The 14,829-nt window shown below is 41.2% G+C and overlaps 1 long non-coding RNA gene across 1 annotated transcript; it reads right to left on the bottom strand.

Annotated features, from left to right (window-relative positions):
- Window positions 1-7,538: 7,538 nt before the first annotated feature.
- Window positions 7,539-9,927, bottom strand: LOC129835210 (uncharacterized). The gene is made up of 2 exons (XR_008756397.1): window positions 9,807-9,927; window positions 7,539-9,379 (listed from the first exon to the last, which is right to left on the bottom strand). It is a non-coding gene; the product is annotated as an uncharacterized LOC129835210 (long non-coding RNA).
- Between the last annotated feature and the right edge of the window lie 4,902 nt (window positions 9,928-14,829).

Genomic DNA, 14,829 nt, shown 5'->3' with positions numbered 1-14,829 from the left:
GACAACGTCAGTGAATACCCTTTCCAGTTGGTCCGCCCATGCTTTGAGTACACGTCCTGGTAATCCGTCTGGCCCTGCGGCTTTGTGAATGTTGACTTGTTTAAAGGTCTTGCTAGCAACGGCTACAGAGAGCGTAATCACACAGTCGTCTGGAACAGCTGGTGTTCTCATTCATGCTTCGGTGTTGCTTGCCTCGAAGCGAGCATAAAAGGCATTTAGCTTGTTTGGGAAACTCGCATCACTGGGCAGCTGACGGCTGGGTTTCCCTTTGTAGTCCGTAATATTTTTCAAGCCCTGCCACATCTGACGAGCGTCAGAGCCCGTGTAGTAGGATTCAATCTTAGTCCTGCATTGAAGCTTTACCTGTTTGATGTTTCGTCTGAGGGTATTGCGGGATTTCTTATAAGTGTCCGGATTAGTGTCCCGTTCCTTGAAAGCGGCAGCTCTAGCCTTTAGCTCGGTGCGGATGTTGCATGTAATCCATGGCTTCTGGTTAGGGAAATGTACATATGGTCACTGAGGGGAAGACGTCGTCGATGCACTTATTGATGAAGCCGGTGACTGAGGTGGTGTACTCCTCAATGCCATTGGATGAATCCCGGAACATATTCCAGTCTGTGCTAGCAAAACAGTCCTGTAGCGTAGCATCCACGTCATCAGACCACTTCCGTATTGATAGAGTCACTGGTACTTAGTGCTTTAGTTTTTGCTTGTAAGCAGGAATCAGGAGGACAGAATTATGGTCAGATTTGCCAAATGGTTTAGAGTTTTTTTCCCTCTGGTTGCACATGTGACATGCTGGTAGATAGTGTGGTCTACAGCTTATCAGGAGGTATTCTACCTCAGGCGAGCAATACCTCGAGACTTCTTTAATATTAGTCATCGCACACCTGCAGTTATTGACAAATAGACACACACTACCGCCCCTCGTCTTACCAGACATAGCTGCTCTGTCCTGCTGATGCATGGAGAAGCCAGCCAGCTCTATATTATCCGTGTCATCGTTCAGCCACATCTCGTGGAACTTAAGATAGATGTTTTCCAATGATTGCACGTTGGCCAATAATATGGAGGAATTCTTACAATGCACCCTGCCCTCCTCCGTCTTTTCTTCACGCTGGTAGCCATCCTTGATGACGGGGATTTGGGCCTTGTCATGACAAAGCAGTATATCCTTCGAGACGGATTCATTAAAGAAAATATCTTCGTCCAGTTCGAGGTGTGTCATCGCTGTTCTGATGTCCAGAAGCTATTTTCGGTAATAAGAAACAGTAGCAGCAACATTATGTACAAAATGTGTTACAAACAATGCGAAAAAACAAAACAAAGCAGCACAGTGGGTTAGGAGCCCATAAAACGGCAGCTCTCCCCCCCGGTGCCATTATCTCAGTTTCTCTCACAACCCTTAGTTTGGGAAAAGCTACCCTAGAGTTTCAAGCTCTGTTTGATTTAAAATGTGATGATATTTAGTGATAATGAATTGTGTTTGGTTGTCAACGCAACCAAATATCAACATTTGAAGGAGATGTACAGCGCATTCAGAAAGTATTCAGACCCCTTGACTTTTTTCACATTTTGTTACAATTATTCTAAAATTGACTAAATCATTTCCCCCCCTCATCCACCTACACACAATACCCCATAATGACAAAGAAAAAACAGTTTTTTAGAAATGTTTGCGAATTTATTACAGATTAAAAACTGAAAAATCACATATACATAAGTATTCAGACCCTTTACTCAGTACTTTGTTGAAACACCTTTGGCAGCGATTACAGCCTTGAGTCTTCTTGATTATGACGCTACAAGCTTGGCACACCTGTACTTGTGGACTTTCTCCCATTCTTTTCTGCAGATCCTTTCAAGCTCTGTCAGGTTGGATGGGGAGCGTCACTGCACAGCTATTTTCAGGTCTCGGGTTCAAGTCCGGGGCTTTAGCTGGGCCACGCAAGGACATTCAGAGACTTGTCGTGAAGCCACTCCTGCGTTGTCTTGGCTGTGTGCTTAGGGTTATTGTCCTGTTGGAAGGTGAACCTTCGCCCCAGTCTGAGGACCTGAGTGCTCTGGAGGAGGTTTTCATCAAGGATCTCTCTGTACTTTGCACCGCTCATCTTTCCTTCGATTCTGATTAGTTTCCCAGGCCCTGCTGCTGAAACATCCCCACAGCATGATGCTGCCACCACCATGCTTCACCGTAGTGATGGTGCCATGTTTCCTCCAGACGTGACGCTTGGCATTCAGGCCTAAGAGTTCAATCTTGGTTTCATCAGACCAGAGAATCTTGTTTCTCCTGGTCTGAGAGTCCTTTAGATTCCTTTTGGCAAACTCCAAGCGGGCTGTCATGTGCCTTTTACTGAGGTTGCGTTGAACACCAAACACAATTCAATATCACTTTATAAATCAAATAAAAAGCCTAGTAACATGTCGGGAAGTTAACAGATTATATGTTGGATTCACGTCTCCAACTCAACCTAAAATTGGTGGTTCTAAATTACTATTCCTACTCTGAAGACGCTTTGTGAATACGGGCCCTGGAATATAGCTTGTTGTCCAATAACTTGCACAGCGGTCGTTTCACCACAGGACTCTAGAGGTATTATAGTCAATGCTTATGAACTGAATATAAGTGAATTTCCATATATCAATGACACTAAAAAATATGTTGAATTTTTCAGCAACTTGCAGTAAATGCTAGCATGGCTTTGGTGATGAAATGCATTTATTGTTGTCTCCCTATCAGGCCACTACATGCTGTGACAAGGGCCTGGATGGTGACACATTTTCTTCAAGCTACCTGACTGAATACTGGGGACTTCAGTGCTGCTGGAAGCAAGGGCCTTACCTGGGAGCACAGCAACAGTCTCTCTCGCTCGCTCGCTCTGTCTCACACAGCCATTCTGTCAACATGTCAGTGCTTTCAGAAAGTATTCATACCACTTGACTTATTCCACATTTTGTTGTGTTACAGCCTGAATTCAAAATTGATCAAATGTATATATTTTTCTCATCCATCTACACACAATACCCCATAATGAAAAACTGAAAAGATGTTTTTAGAAATCTTGGCAAATGTATTGAAAATAACATACAGAAATATCTAATTGACATAAGTGTTAACACCCCTGAGTCAATACATGTCAGAATCACATTTGGCAGTGTTTACAACTGTGAGTTTTTCTGGGTAAGTCTCTAAGAGCTTTGCACACTTAGATTGTACAATATTTTCCATTATTCTTTTTAAAGTTCTGTCAACTTGGTTGTTGCTAGACAACCATTTTCAAGTCTTGCCATAGGGTTTCAAGCAGATTTAAGTCAAAACTGTAACTTGGCCACTCAAGAACATTCACTTTCTTCTTGGTAAGCAACTCCATTGTTGATTTGGCCTTGTGTTTTATGTTTATTGTCCTGCTGAAAGGTGAATTAATCTCCCAGTGTCTGGTGGAAAGCAGACTGAACCAGGTTTTCCTCTAGGATTTTGCCTGTACTTAGCTCCATTCTGTTTATTTTTTTGTGCTCCCCGGTCCTTAACGATTACAAGCATACCCAAAACATGATGCAGCGACCACTGTGCTTGAAAATATGGAGAGTGGTACTCAGTAATGTGTTGCCCCAAACATAACACTTTGTATTCAGGACAAATGGTTAATTGCTTTGCCACATTTTTTTGCACTATTACTTTAGTGCCTTGTTGCAAACAGGATGCATGTTTTGGAATATTTTTATTCTGTACAGGCTTCTTTTTTTTGCTCTCTCAATTTGGTTAGTATTGTGGAGTAATTACAACATTCTTCATATATCCTCAGTTTTCTTCTGTCACAGCCATTAAACTTTGCACCTGTTTTAAAGTCACCAACCCCTGAGCGGTTTCCTTCCTCTCCGGCAACTGAGTTAGGAAGGACGCCTGTATCTTTGTAGTTACTGTGTGTATTTATACACCATCCAAAGTGTAAATAATAACTTCACCATACTCAAAGGGATACTCAATTTCATCTTTTTTTTTTTTTTTACCTATGTACCAACCTTCATCAAAATGAGTCATGTTTTGAGTTTACAAGCAAATAGGTGACATAGCGTATGCCCCTATAGACCCTGATCAAAAGTAGTGTATTACATAGGGAATAGGGTGCCCTTCTTTGGAGTCATTGGAAAACCTCCCTGGTTTGTGTGGTTGAATCTGTGTTTGAAATTCACTGCTCGACTGAGGGACCTTACAGATAATTGTATGTGTTGTGTACAGAGATGAGGTATTCATAAAACAATCATGTTGAACACTATTTTTGTACAGAGAGTGAGTCCATTCAAGTTATTATCTGGCTTGTTACGCACATGTTTACTCTGAACTTCTGTAGGCTTGCCATAACAAAGGGGTTAAATACTTATTGACTCAAGACATTTCAGCATTTCATTTCTAATTCATTCGTAAAAAAAATTGAAGAACATAATTCTATTTTGACATTATGGGTTATTGTGTGTAGGCGGGTGACAAAAAAAATCTAAATTTAATTTATTTCAAATCCAGGCTGTAACACAACAAAATGTGGAAAATGTCAAGGGGTGTGAATACTGTCTGAAGGCACTGTATTGTATGTATCCACTCAAATTCATACGAAGTAATACGCGCAAAAGCACTGACTTGTATTCACTACTTGTCCCATTCTTTAATCTTGACTGGGATATATATTTTAGTTGACATACCTGTGTGATGTCTGATATACAGTACCAGTGAAACGTTTGGACACACCTACTCATTCCAGGCTTTTTCTTTATTTTTACTATTTTCTACATTGTAGAATAATAGTGAAGATATCAAAACTATGAAATAACAAATCAAAATATATTTGATTTTTGAGATTCTTCAAAGTAGCCACCCTTTGCCTTGATGACAGCTTTGCATACTCTTGGCATTCTCTCAACCAGCTTCATGAGGTAGTCACCTGGAATGCATTTCAGTTTACAGGTGTGCCTTGATAGGGGGCAATATTCGGAACTTCAGATGACTGAGATGCCCAAAGTAAACGGCCTATTACTCAGGCCCAGAAGCTAGGATATGCATATAATTGGTAATATTGGATAGAAAATACTCAGAAGTTTCTAAAACTGTTAACATAATGTCTGTGAGTATAACAGAACTGATATGGCAGGCGAAAACCCGAGGAGAATCCATCCAGATTTTTTTTTTGAGGTCACCACCCATTGAAATGGCTGTCTATGGGAAAATCAAAGGAAATACTCCCAGATTGCAGTTCCTATGGCTTCCACTAGATGTCAACAGTCTTTAGAAATGATTTCAGGCTTGTTTTTTGAAAAATGAGCTAGAATTTGTAGTTTTTCTAGATGGCTCTCATTTTGACTGTAGTCTTGTAGCGCGCGTGGATGAGGGCGCACACTTCGTTATTTATCTCCGGTAATGAACATAATATTCTCTGTCTTAAATTTTATTGTTTATTTACATATTAGGGTACCTGAGGATTGATTAGAAATGTTGTTTGACTTGTTTGGACGAAGTTTATTGGTAACTTTAGGGATTCCTTTGTATGCATTTTGAATGAGGGGAACAGGTAGATTACCGAATCAAGCGCACCAACTAAACTGACTTTTTTGGGGCTATAAAGAAGGACTTTATCGAACAAAACGAGCATTTGTTATGTAGCTGGGACCCTTGGGATTGCAAACAGAGGAAGATCTTCAAAGGTAAGTGATTTATTTGATCTCTATTTCTGACTTTCGTGACGCCTCTGCTGGTTTGGAAAATGTTTTTAATGCTTTTGTACGTGGGGCGCTGTCCTCAGATAATCGCATGGTCTAATTTCGCCGTAAAGCCTTTTTGAAATCTGACAAAGCGGCTGGATTAACAAGAAGTTAAGCTTTTAAACGATGTAACACACTTGTATTTTCATTCATGTTTAATGTTACGATTTTTGTATTTTGAATTCTGCGCTCTGCAATTTTACCGGATGTTGTCGAGGTGTCCCGCCAGTAGCACGTCTAGCCCAAAGTAGTTTTTAATGACTTTACCACAGGAAAAATATGCCTTTGGTCATCCACAAAATGTGGCCATTGAAAGGGTTAGTTAGTTAGTTGCATCTTTCCTCAGGGAACTGTCTGCGGATAGCTGACAACAGAGTGGCAGGTTTTTTGATGTGCTGTTCCATAGCCTAGAAGACTCACCTGCAGATAGGGGGATGGACACATGTTAGTTTTATAATAGTCTGGGAGACTTTTAAAAGGGAGGAGAGACCATAAATTTGAGTGAGTACATTAAATCTAATCCAACCAGTGGCCCTGGATAATATGCTATGTAATCACACAGGCAGACTGCCATAGTAAAATACATTTTACAGAGTGCATCAAGTATACTATTAGGAGTGGAGCTTACTTCTCTGTGCTCTGGAGAGATTGCAGGAAGTTGGTCAGAAGGCTCTGGAGGTCATTAAACCATTCTGTCTCTAGCACCTGGAGAGAGACTGATAGACGTGGTGAGTGTGCTTGAAATAGAGCCCTCACCCCTGACCTCCCACTGGCCTCCTGCCTAATCCTCTAATCACAGTCTCACTGACAGTGAGTTACTCCAGGATTATACAGGTGTATGGTGCCTAGGGCTTCTCCACTCATATGAGTGGAGTATTAGTACTCTTGATACTATTGTAATAGTACCATGCGATGTGAAGAAAACAATCATATCATGACTTACTGACACAGAGTGCTGCATGTTCCTGCTGATAGCAAGCCTCAACCTGGATGCAGATAAATGTCCTGCCTTGTAGACTGGTGGCATCTATCTCTACCAGGCTCCAAGAAATCAGATGACAAACCTGAAGCGATTAACAAAGGTAAATGGTACCTGTATTTAGTATTCATCTGTCAGTTGGCCTATTTCATGACTAATGTCTGTAAATGACAACAATAGAGCTGATAAAAAATGTGACATGCCATCCAAGTGAATTATATTATGGCACCACGTCTCATCTCACTAACAATTGCTACCTCGACTTATTCCATCATGACAACATCATGCTCCTCCTTATTTTACTGTAGTTAGCTAGCTTACAACTTAGATTCCTGTGATTGTTGAGACCTAATTTAGCATCCAAACAGCTTCACAGATGATGTCTGAAAAATTAGTAACACTTTACTTGACAGCCAGCGTCATAACATGTCATGTCATAACAGCTGACATAACTTGTCAAAACCTGTCATAATATGGTCATAACACTGTCATGACATATATTTAGACATGTTGTGACATATATTGCGTTATTTTATAGCTGGTTATGACACCTACATAAGAGTGTCAAAACCCACTAAACCTACCACATTAGTTATTTTATGGTTGGATATGGTCCGTACATTAGAGTGTCAAAACCCACTAAACCTACCACATTAGTTATTTTATGGTTGGATATGGTCCGTACATTAGAGTGTCATATCCCACTAAGCCTACCACATTAGTTATTTTATGGTTGGATATGGTCCGTACATTAGAGTGTCATATCCCACAAAACCTAACACAAGGCAAAACATTCCATTACACCATAGCCTACTTGTCAATTGTATGTTAATGTTATATGACATTTTCTGAAATTGTCCATATTAAATTATAATTGTAATTGCGCACACATTAATGTCAGACTTGCACCTACCCCAATGCTCTGTTTCTGATGACTGGGATGAATGCAGGAGCAGATTTCAGGAGCAGGACAAGACACCCTCTTTGTGACTGATGACTGACATAAGGGCATGTACGTGATATGTATATGATTATGATGGTCATAAGGCTTCATGACAGCGTCATAGTGTATTTTCTTAATCTTAGTAAAGTGACACAGGATGGTCATAATATTTTTTGACAGTGTCGTAAAGTGTATTTTCTACAATTTACTTAAAATATGACGAAGAAAGCATGACTGTAAAGAATTCATTACAACAACAACAAAGGACTTTAAGAAACAAACTTTCAAATGAAAGGAAACTTCTTGGCAGGGAAAAAACACATTTGAATAAATGTGAGTTTCGACACTTATGTAGGTGTCATAACCAGCCATTAAAACATAATAATATACACTGCTCAAAAAAATAAAGGGAACACTCAAACAACACAATGTAACTCCAAGTCAATCACACTTCTGTGAAATCAAACTGTCCACTAAGGAAGCAACACTGATTGACAATACATTTCACATGCTGTTGTGCAAATGGAATAGACAACAGGTGGAATAAAATGCAATTAGCAAGACACCCCCAATAAAGGAGTGGTTCTGCAGGTGGTGACCACAGACCACTTCTCAGTTCCTATGCTTCCTGGCTGATGTTTTGGTCACTTTTGAATGCTGACGGTGCTTTCACTCTAGTGGTAGCATGAGACGGAGTCTACAACCCACACAAGTGGCTCAGGTAGTGCAGCTCATCCAGGATGGCACATCAATGCGAGCTGTGGCAAGAAGGTTTGCTGTGTCTGTCAGCGTAGTGTCCAGAGCATGGAGGCGCTACCAGGAGACAGGCCAGTACATCAGGAGACGTGGAGGAGGCCGTAGGAGGGCAACAACCCAGCAGCAGGACCGCTACCTCTGCCTTTGTGCAAGGAGGAGCACTGCCAGAGCCCTGCAAAATGACCTCCAGCAGGCCACAAATGTGCATGTGTCTGCTCAAACGGTCAGAAACAGACTCCATGAGGGTGGTATGAGGGCCCGACGTCCACAGGTGGGGGTTGTGCTTACAGCCCAACACCGTGCAGGACGTTTGGCATTTGCCAGAGAACACCAGATTGGCAAATTCGCCACTGACGCCCTGTGCTCTTCACAGATGAAAGCAGGTTCACACTGAGCACATGTGACAGACGTGACAGAGTCTGGAGACGCCGTGGAGAACGTTCTGCTGCCTGCAACATCCTCCAGCATGACCGGTTTGACGGTGGGTCAGTCATGGTGTGGGGTGGCATTTCTTTGGGGGGCCGCACAGCCCTCCATGCGCTCGCCAGAGGTAGCCTGACTGCCATTAGGTACCGAGATGAGATCCTCAGACCCCTTGTGAGACCATATGCTGGTGCGGTTGGCCCTGGGTTCCTCCTAATGCAAGACAATGCTAGACCTCATGTGGCTGGAGTGTGTCAGCAGTTCCTGCAAGAGGAAGGCATTGATGCTATGGACTGGCCCGCCCGTTCCTCAGACCTGAATCCAATTGAGCACATCTGGGACATCATGTCTCGCTCCATCCACCAATGCCACGTTGCACCACAGACTGTCCGGGAGTTGGAGGATTATTCTGCCCTTGAGTTGCCTTCCCATGCAAAGCTAGACAGATAGCTAACAACTAATTCTTCAATAAAACTCCCAAGGCGTGACTTTTCTTGAATGAATATATTGAAAACGTTTATGTTGTAAAACTGCAAAATACAGAAAAGAATATACTTTAGTATTCAATTCAGACCGACATACTGTAGCTGTACATTATACATTTGAAGTTGCATGAATACAAAGCACGTGCTAAGGTACCATGCATCTGGAATGATGCCAAACCATAGCTAATTGTTACTCATATGGTAATTGACTAACTCCTTTCATTTCTCTAATAATGTACAACCATCTATGTAGAATAACAAAGCATATTACACTAGAATCGGTAACAAAACTACAGTATTGTATATTTTACAATTCGTTTGCATGACGCACGAGCAAAGTAATACAGCTAACGGCATACATGAAAGGCATTGCAATTTGTGTGAGTAAATGCAACCAACCAACATTGATATGTAAGCAACTCTATCAATAACAAGATTATCATCACTAGCTAAATGCTTGAATCAAACTTACAAACAAATATTTTCCAAGGCTGAAGCGTGACAAGAAATAACTACACTGAAAGACCTGCACCGTATCGTTGTTTTTAGCTGCTTCTATGCGTGCAGAACGAATTCTCTACTTCCTGTTTGCGTACAGTCTAAGTACCAGAAAGCTCCACTAGGGGGCAAATAACACCATGGAACACAATGAAAATCCAATTTAACCATTGTAATAAAATAATCTGTTAACAGGATGGCAGCACACGGATGCTTTAGTCCAGGTCTGGGAGGAGATCCCTCAGGAGACCATCCGCCACCTCATCAGGAGCATGCCCAGGCGTTGTAGGGAGGTCATACAGGCACGTGGAGGCCACACACACTACTGAGCCTCATTTTGACTTGTTTTAAGGACAGTACATCAGTTGGATCAGCCTGTTGTGTGGTTTTCCACTTTAATTTTGAGTGTGACTCCAAATCCAGACCTCCATGGGTTGATAAATTTGATTTCCATTGATAATTTTTGTGTGATTTTGTTGTCAGCACATTCAACTATGTAAAGAAAATATTTCATTCATTCAGATCTAGGATGTGTTATTTTAGTGTTCCCTTTATTTTTTTGAGCAGTGTATGTCACAGCAGGTGTAAATATATGGGTCATGACAGTGTTATGACCATATTACGACAGGTTATGACAAGTTATGTCAGCTGTTATGACATATTATACAATGGGTTGGTCTAATCCTGAATGCTGATTGGTTAAAACCGCATTCCAGCCGGTGTCTATTCCACAAGTTACCACCGGCTAAATCTATGACGTTAAAATGCCTATTTACTCTGTTCCATCTGACTGTGAAATCCACTATCTCATCAGCCCAGCCAGGCAATTTATAAACTTGATCTCTACTAGATAAAGCATATAGACATTATCTCACATTTCTTTTAGACTAACATTTAGTTTTCAACAGTGGAGATTTATATAAACCTTACTGTCTGTCTCTCCGACATTTGCAACACTTTCAATATTCAAATTGAATCTCCAGCTGTCGCATGGTAATGAACGTGTCAGGAGTCGGGATGAAACAGACAGGCAGGCAGCTTTTCTCAGCCAGTCAAAATCATGAATCAGCATATTTTTTCTGGATTTATTCAAAGAAATATCAATAGAAAACAGGTCAACTTAAATGAAGTGCAGCTAGTTTGCAGTTTATCCAGCTTCAGTTTGAAGTGATTGTGTTAGCTGTTGGCTAGCTTCTCTGAACAACAGTGTCCTGACGAGAAAGCACATTTTCTATGCCAGGTGAAATCACACATCATTAGCTCATTGATGTGAATGTATCCAAATAAATGTAACTAGAAAACAGCTTCAACAAATGCAAACACAGATACTTTGTTGTTATTCTAGCTGCACTGTTTGACGTGACTGTAAGTTAGCCGTAGTTGGCTAGCTAGCAAGCAAGGGATAAGAACATTGCCAGCCAGTATGGCAATAGAACATTTAGAATGAACGACTGGACGAACGATTTAGAACGAACATCCATAGATACAGAACAAAAAGACTAAATGGCTGGGACACGTCTCTGGCAACCGAACCTTTAAAACTAGTGGCTAGCCGGCCTGGGTAGCATCCCTAGATTTGTGTTGGGACTATAACTTGTGGAAGGATGAAATAGTATCAATAAATTCATCTAAATAATGTTTTTAATGAAAATATGTAAATCATTATTTGAATATGTTGGTAACCCGTTGTATAAAAGGGACAATGTACCTCGAAGCCAGTGTTGGAGGATATATTGGCACAATTTTCCAGCTCTCGACTTCATCTCGGGCCTAACAACAGCCATGCCAACATATCCTCCAAACACCGGCTTCTCTGGCATTATCACTTAATTATGACATGGTTATGACTGTCATAACGTGCTATGATGCTGGGTGTCAAGTAAAGTGTTACCGAAAAAGTTACCTAGGTAGCTGGTAAGCTAAGTGACAACTCTATTAATTATGTTGGTTAAGTAGGCTACACCTCCAAGTTACATCTGTAGGCTATAGCTAGCTAGATAATGGAATCTAGCTAACTTGAGGTAGTTAGTCAACTTGAATTGTTTGTATGCCACAATCCTTGCTTTACATCTGACAGATATAGCTACCATAGGTTGCTAGATAATAATGGTTTATGATAATTGCAGTTTAGTTCATTATCTAGCTAGCTACATGAGTCTGGCAGTAAAACACAACTAGTTAGCTAGCTAGCTAACCAACAAGCTAGCTAGCTACTCTAGCTAGCTTGACACACTGTAAGGTTAGCTTATCATGCTTTTCAGGACAACTCGATATTCCTCTTGCCAATCCTGGTCGACTTCTTCTTGCCTACTCCCGTCTCTCGGTCTTCTTCTAGATTCAAAACGTTATGACTGTAGACAGTCTGGTGCCTTAGTGTCAAAAAGCAACCCACTCGTTACATAGACACCTGGTGCAGTCAATGGCTCAGTGTTCCAAAGTTGGTCACTGACACAGCAGCATCGCTTTTATCTCAAATTTCCAATGTTGAATGAAAAAACAAAGTGACAAATCATATTGATGCATACACTGTGTATACATAACATTAAGAACACCTGGTCTTTCCATGACATAGACTGACCAGGTGAATCCAGGTTAAAGCTATGATCCCTTATTGATGTCACTTCAATCAGTGTAAATCTTCTTCAATCAGTGTGGATGAAGGGCTGGAGGCAGGTTAAAGAATTTTTAATCCTTGAGACAATTGAGACATGGATTGTGTATGTGTGCCATTCAGAGGGTGAATGGGCATGACAAAGGATTGAAGTGCCTTTGAACGGGATATGGTAGTAGGTGCCAGGCACACCGGTTTGTGTCAGGAACTGCAACGCTGCTGGGTTTTTTACACTGAACAGTTTCCCATGTGCATCAAGAATGGTCCACCACCCAAAGAACATCCAGCCAACTTGACAACTGTGGGAGGCATTGAAGTCAACATGGGCCAGCATCCCTGTAGAATGCTTTCGACATCTTGTAGAGTCCATGCCTTGTTGAATTGAGGCTGTTCTGAGGGCAAAAGGGTGGGTGCAACTCAATATTAGGAAGGTGTTCCTAATGTTTGGTATACTCAGTGTATATGCACTACACATTATTTTTTTGGGGGGGGGGGGTGCTATTGTGAAACATGGCATTTAATGAAAATATAAATGTAGAATGAACGGTCCATCTTCAGTGTTTCCACTGGGGTACAATAACTACTGCGCACATGGCTTAAAATCACCCCCCCCCCCCCCCCCCCCCCCCAGTTTAAGCCCCTCCTTCCACGTTGAAATGACATGGTGTGCCCAGTGAGAAGGGCCATTTAAACTTGAAAAAGATTCAACTTGAAAAATACTATCACTGACACCTCAGAGGCTACATTCACATTTGGTTTTGCTTTTATACCTGATAAAATATCTTAATTAAATTGTTGGGATTATATCAGATTTATCCTAGGTAATAATGTTAAATTGTATTTGTGAATTTAGAAAAAAATAGACTTTTGGACTAGATTCATTTCCTTAGATGAGAATTGTATATCTTTTCGTACCTATAGGGTTTTACAACAAGTGGATTATCTGTGGAAAGGAATACCACAACCCGAAAGGTATTTGCCCAGGCACAACCCACTGATGACCTGCTTGTTTGAAATGTCTACACAGAGCTTGTGTTTTTGGTTGTCTGTGCTGCTGTTTCGTATACATGCACTGTTGACACTGTACACATGGTTGATACTTGTCACCTGCTGCACCATGTCTTCTTAAATGTAAATCTCGAGTTTTTAAACAGATAGAAACCACATGGGGGTTTTTCAGTAGGCTCCAACATGTATTAGGTTTTTGTCTTGAAATTACAGCCTAGGCTAAAATGTCTAAAGCTGTAACGTACTTTGAGATGGGGGGGACTAATCATGTCCAAACTTGCACAATTTCCTTTCATTATACTGTTATTAGGAAAGAATCATGGAAATTCAAAAGTGTCTAACATTAGTTTTGGAGTAGCCTAGCATGCAGGCAGGCTGTCAGCGTGGACATGACGCCTCATGTCAACCAGATGCATCAAACGCATCATGTGGAAGTCATTCATTGTCAATGGAGCAGTCTGCAACGCAACGTTGGGGATGCAGCACTAGGCTGCAGTGCGTTCTGTGTTCCACGTGCATTTAATATTTTCAACTCGTGCGGTTGCTTTACTGTGCACTGGTACATGGAATACTCCAACTAGCTAGCTTTTAGCAACCTGAAAAGCGAAGCACGTGCATGCGGGCTACACATCCAACAAACAAAACGCATATGCATATGGTGGACATTGGGTGTTATGTAAACGGTATAGACTCGCGTCGCCCAGGGTATTCTGAAACGTATACCCCAGTTGGAAATGCAGTAGCCTAGCCTTGAGATATTGGAAAACGTCACAGTAACATAGTTGGAACATCTGGGAAATGTTACTGAAGTCAGACCAATAGGCTACACTTAAATCTGTTTCTTTGTATAACCGTATGTTTTGTTTTGTCGCCATGTTCTTCACATGATCCGTTATTTCCTTATAATATATGGGAACTCACAACGCACCCCTTTTCAATAGATGAGCATCAGTAATTGCCTACTATTTGTTTAACTAAACAGGGTGAGTGATGTCATAGTAGCCTACCGTGTTAAACCTATCCCATACTATATTTAATAGGTTACGGGAAATAATAGGCTTATGGCGCAATGTGGACACGCTCAACAAGACAGAGATGTTTCATTGATATCACTGTACATTTTGATATCTTGAAATGCTGCATGCATGGTGGTGATTCGACTGTCAAACGTTTGTAGGCCTATAGACCCGTGAGCGGTCTGGGCATAGCAGTGTCTTGATAAGCAAAGCGACAATGTATGTGGGCTGCGTTAGAAATATATTTTATTTCACCGTGTCATTAGAATTTACCGATTTTTTTGTTGGAAAATATTGACGGTGCGCGTTCCAGACCCCGCCTGTTTTACAGTACGTCATTGGCGAGTAGTAGGGAGGGGGCG

The sequence above is a fragment of the Salvelinus fontinalis genome, chromosome 36 (assembly GCF_029448725.1).
Source record: "Salvelinus fontinalis isolate EN_2023a chromosome 36, ASM2944872v1, whole genome shotgun sequence".
Classification (NCBI taxonomy): domain Eukaryota; kingdom Metazoa; phylum Chordata; class Actinopteri; order Salmoniformes; family Salmonidae; genus Salvelinus; species Salvelinus fontinalis.
The sequence above is the reverse complement of the archived record's forward strand: the minus strand, read 5'-3'. Positions and strand labels throughout refer to the sequence as shown.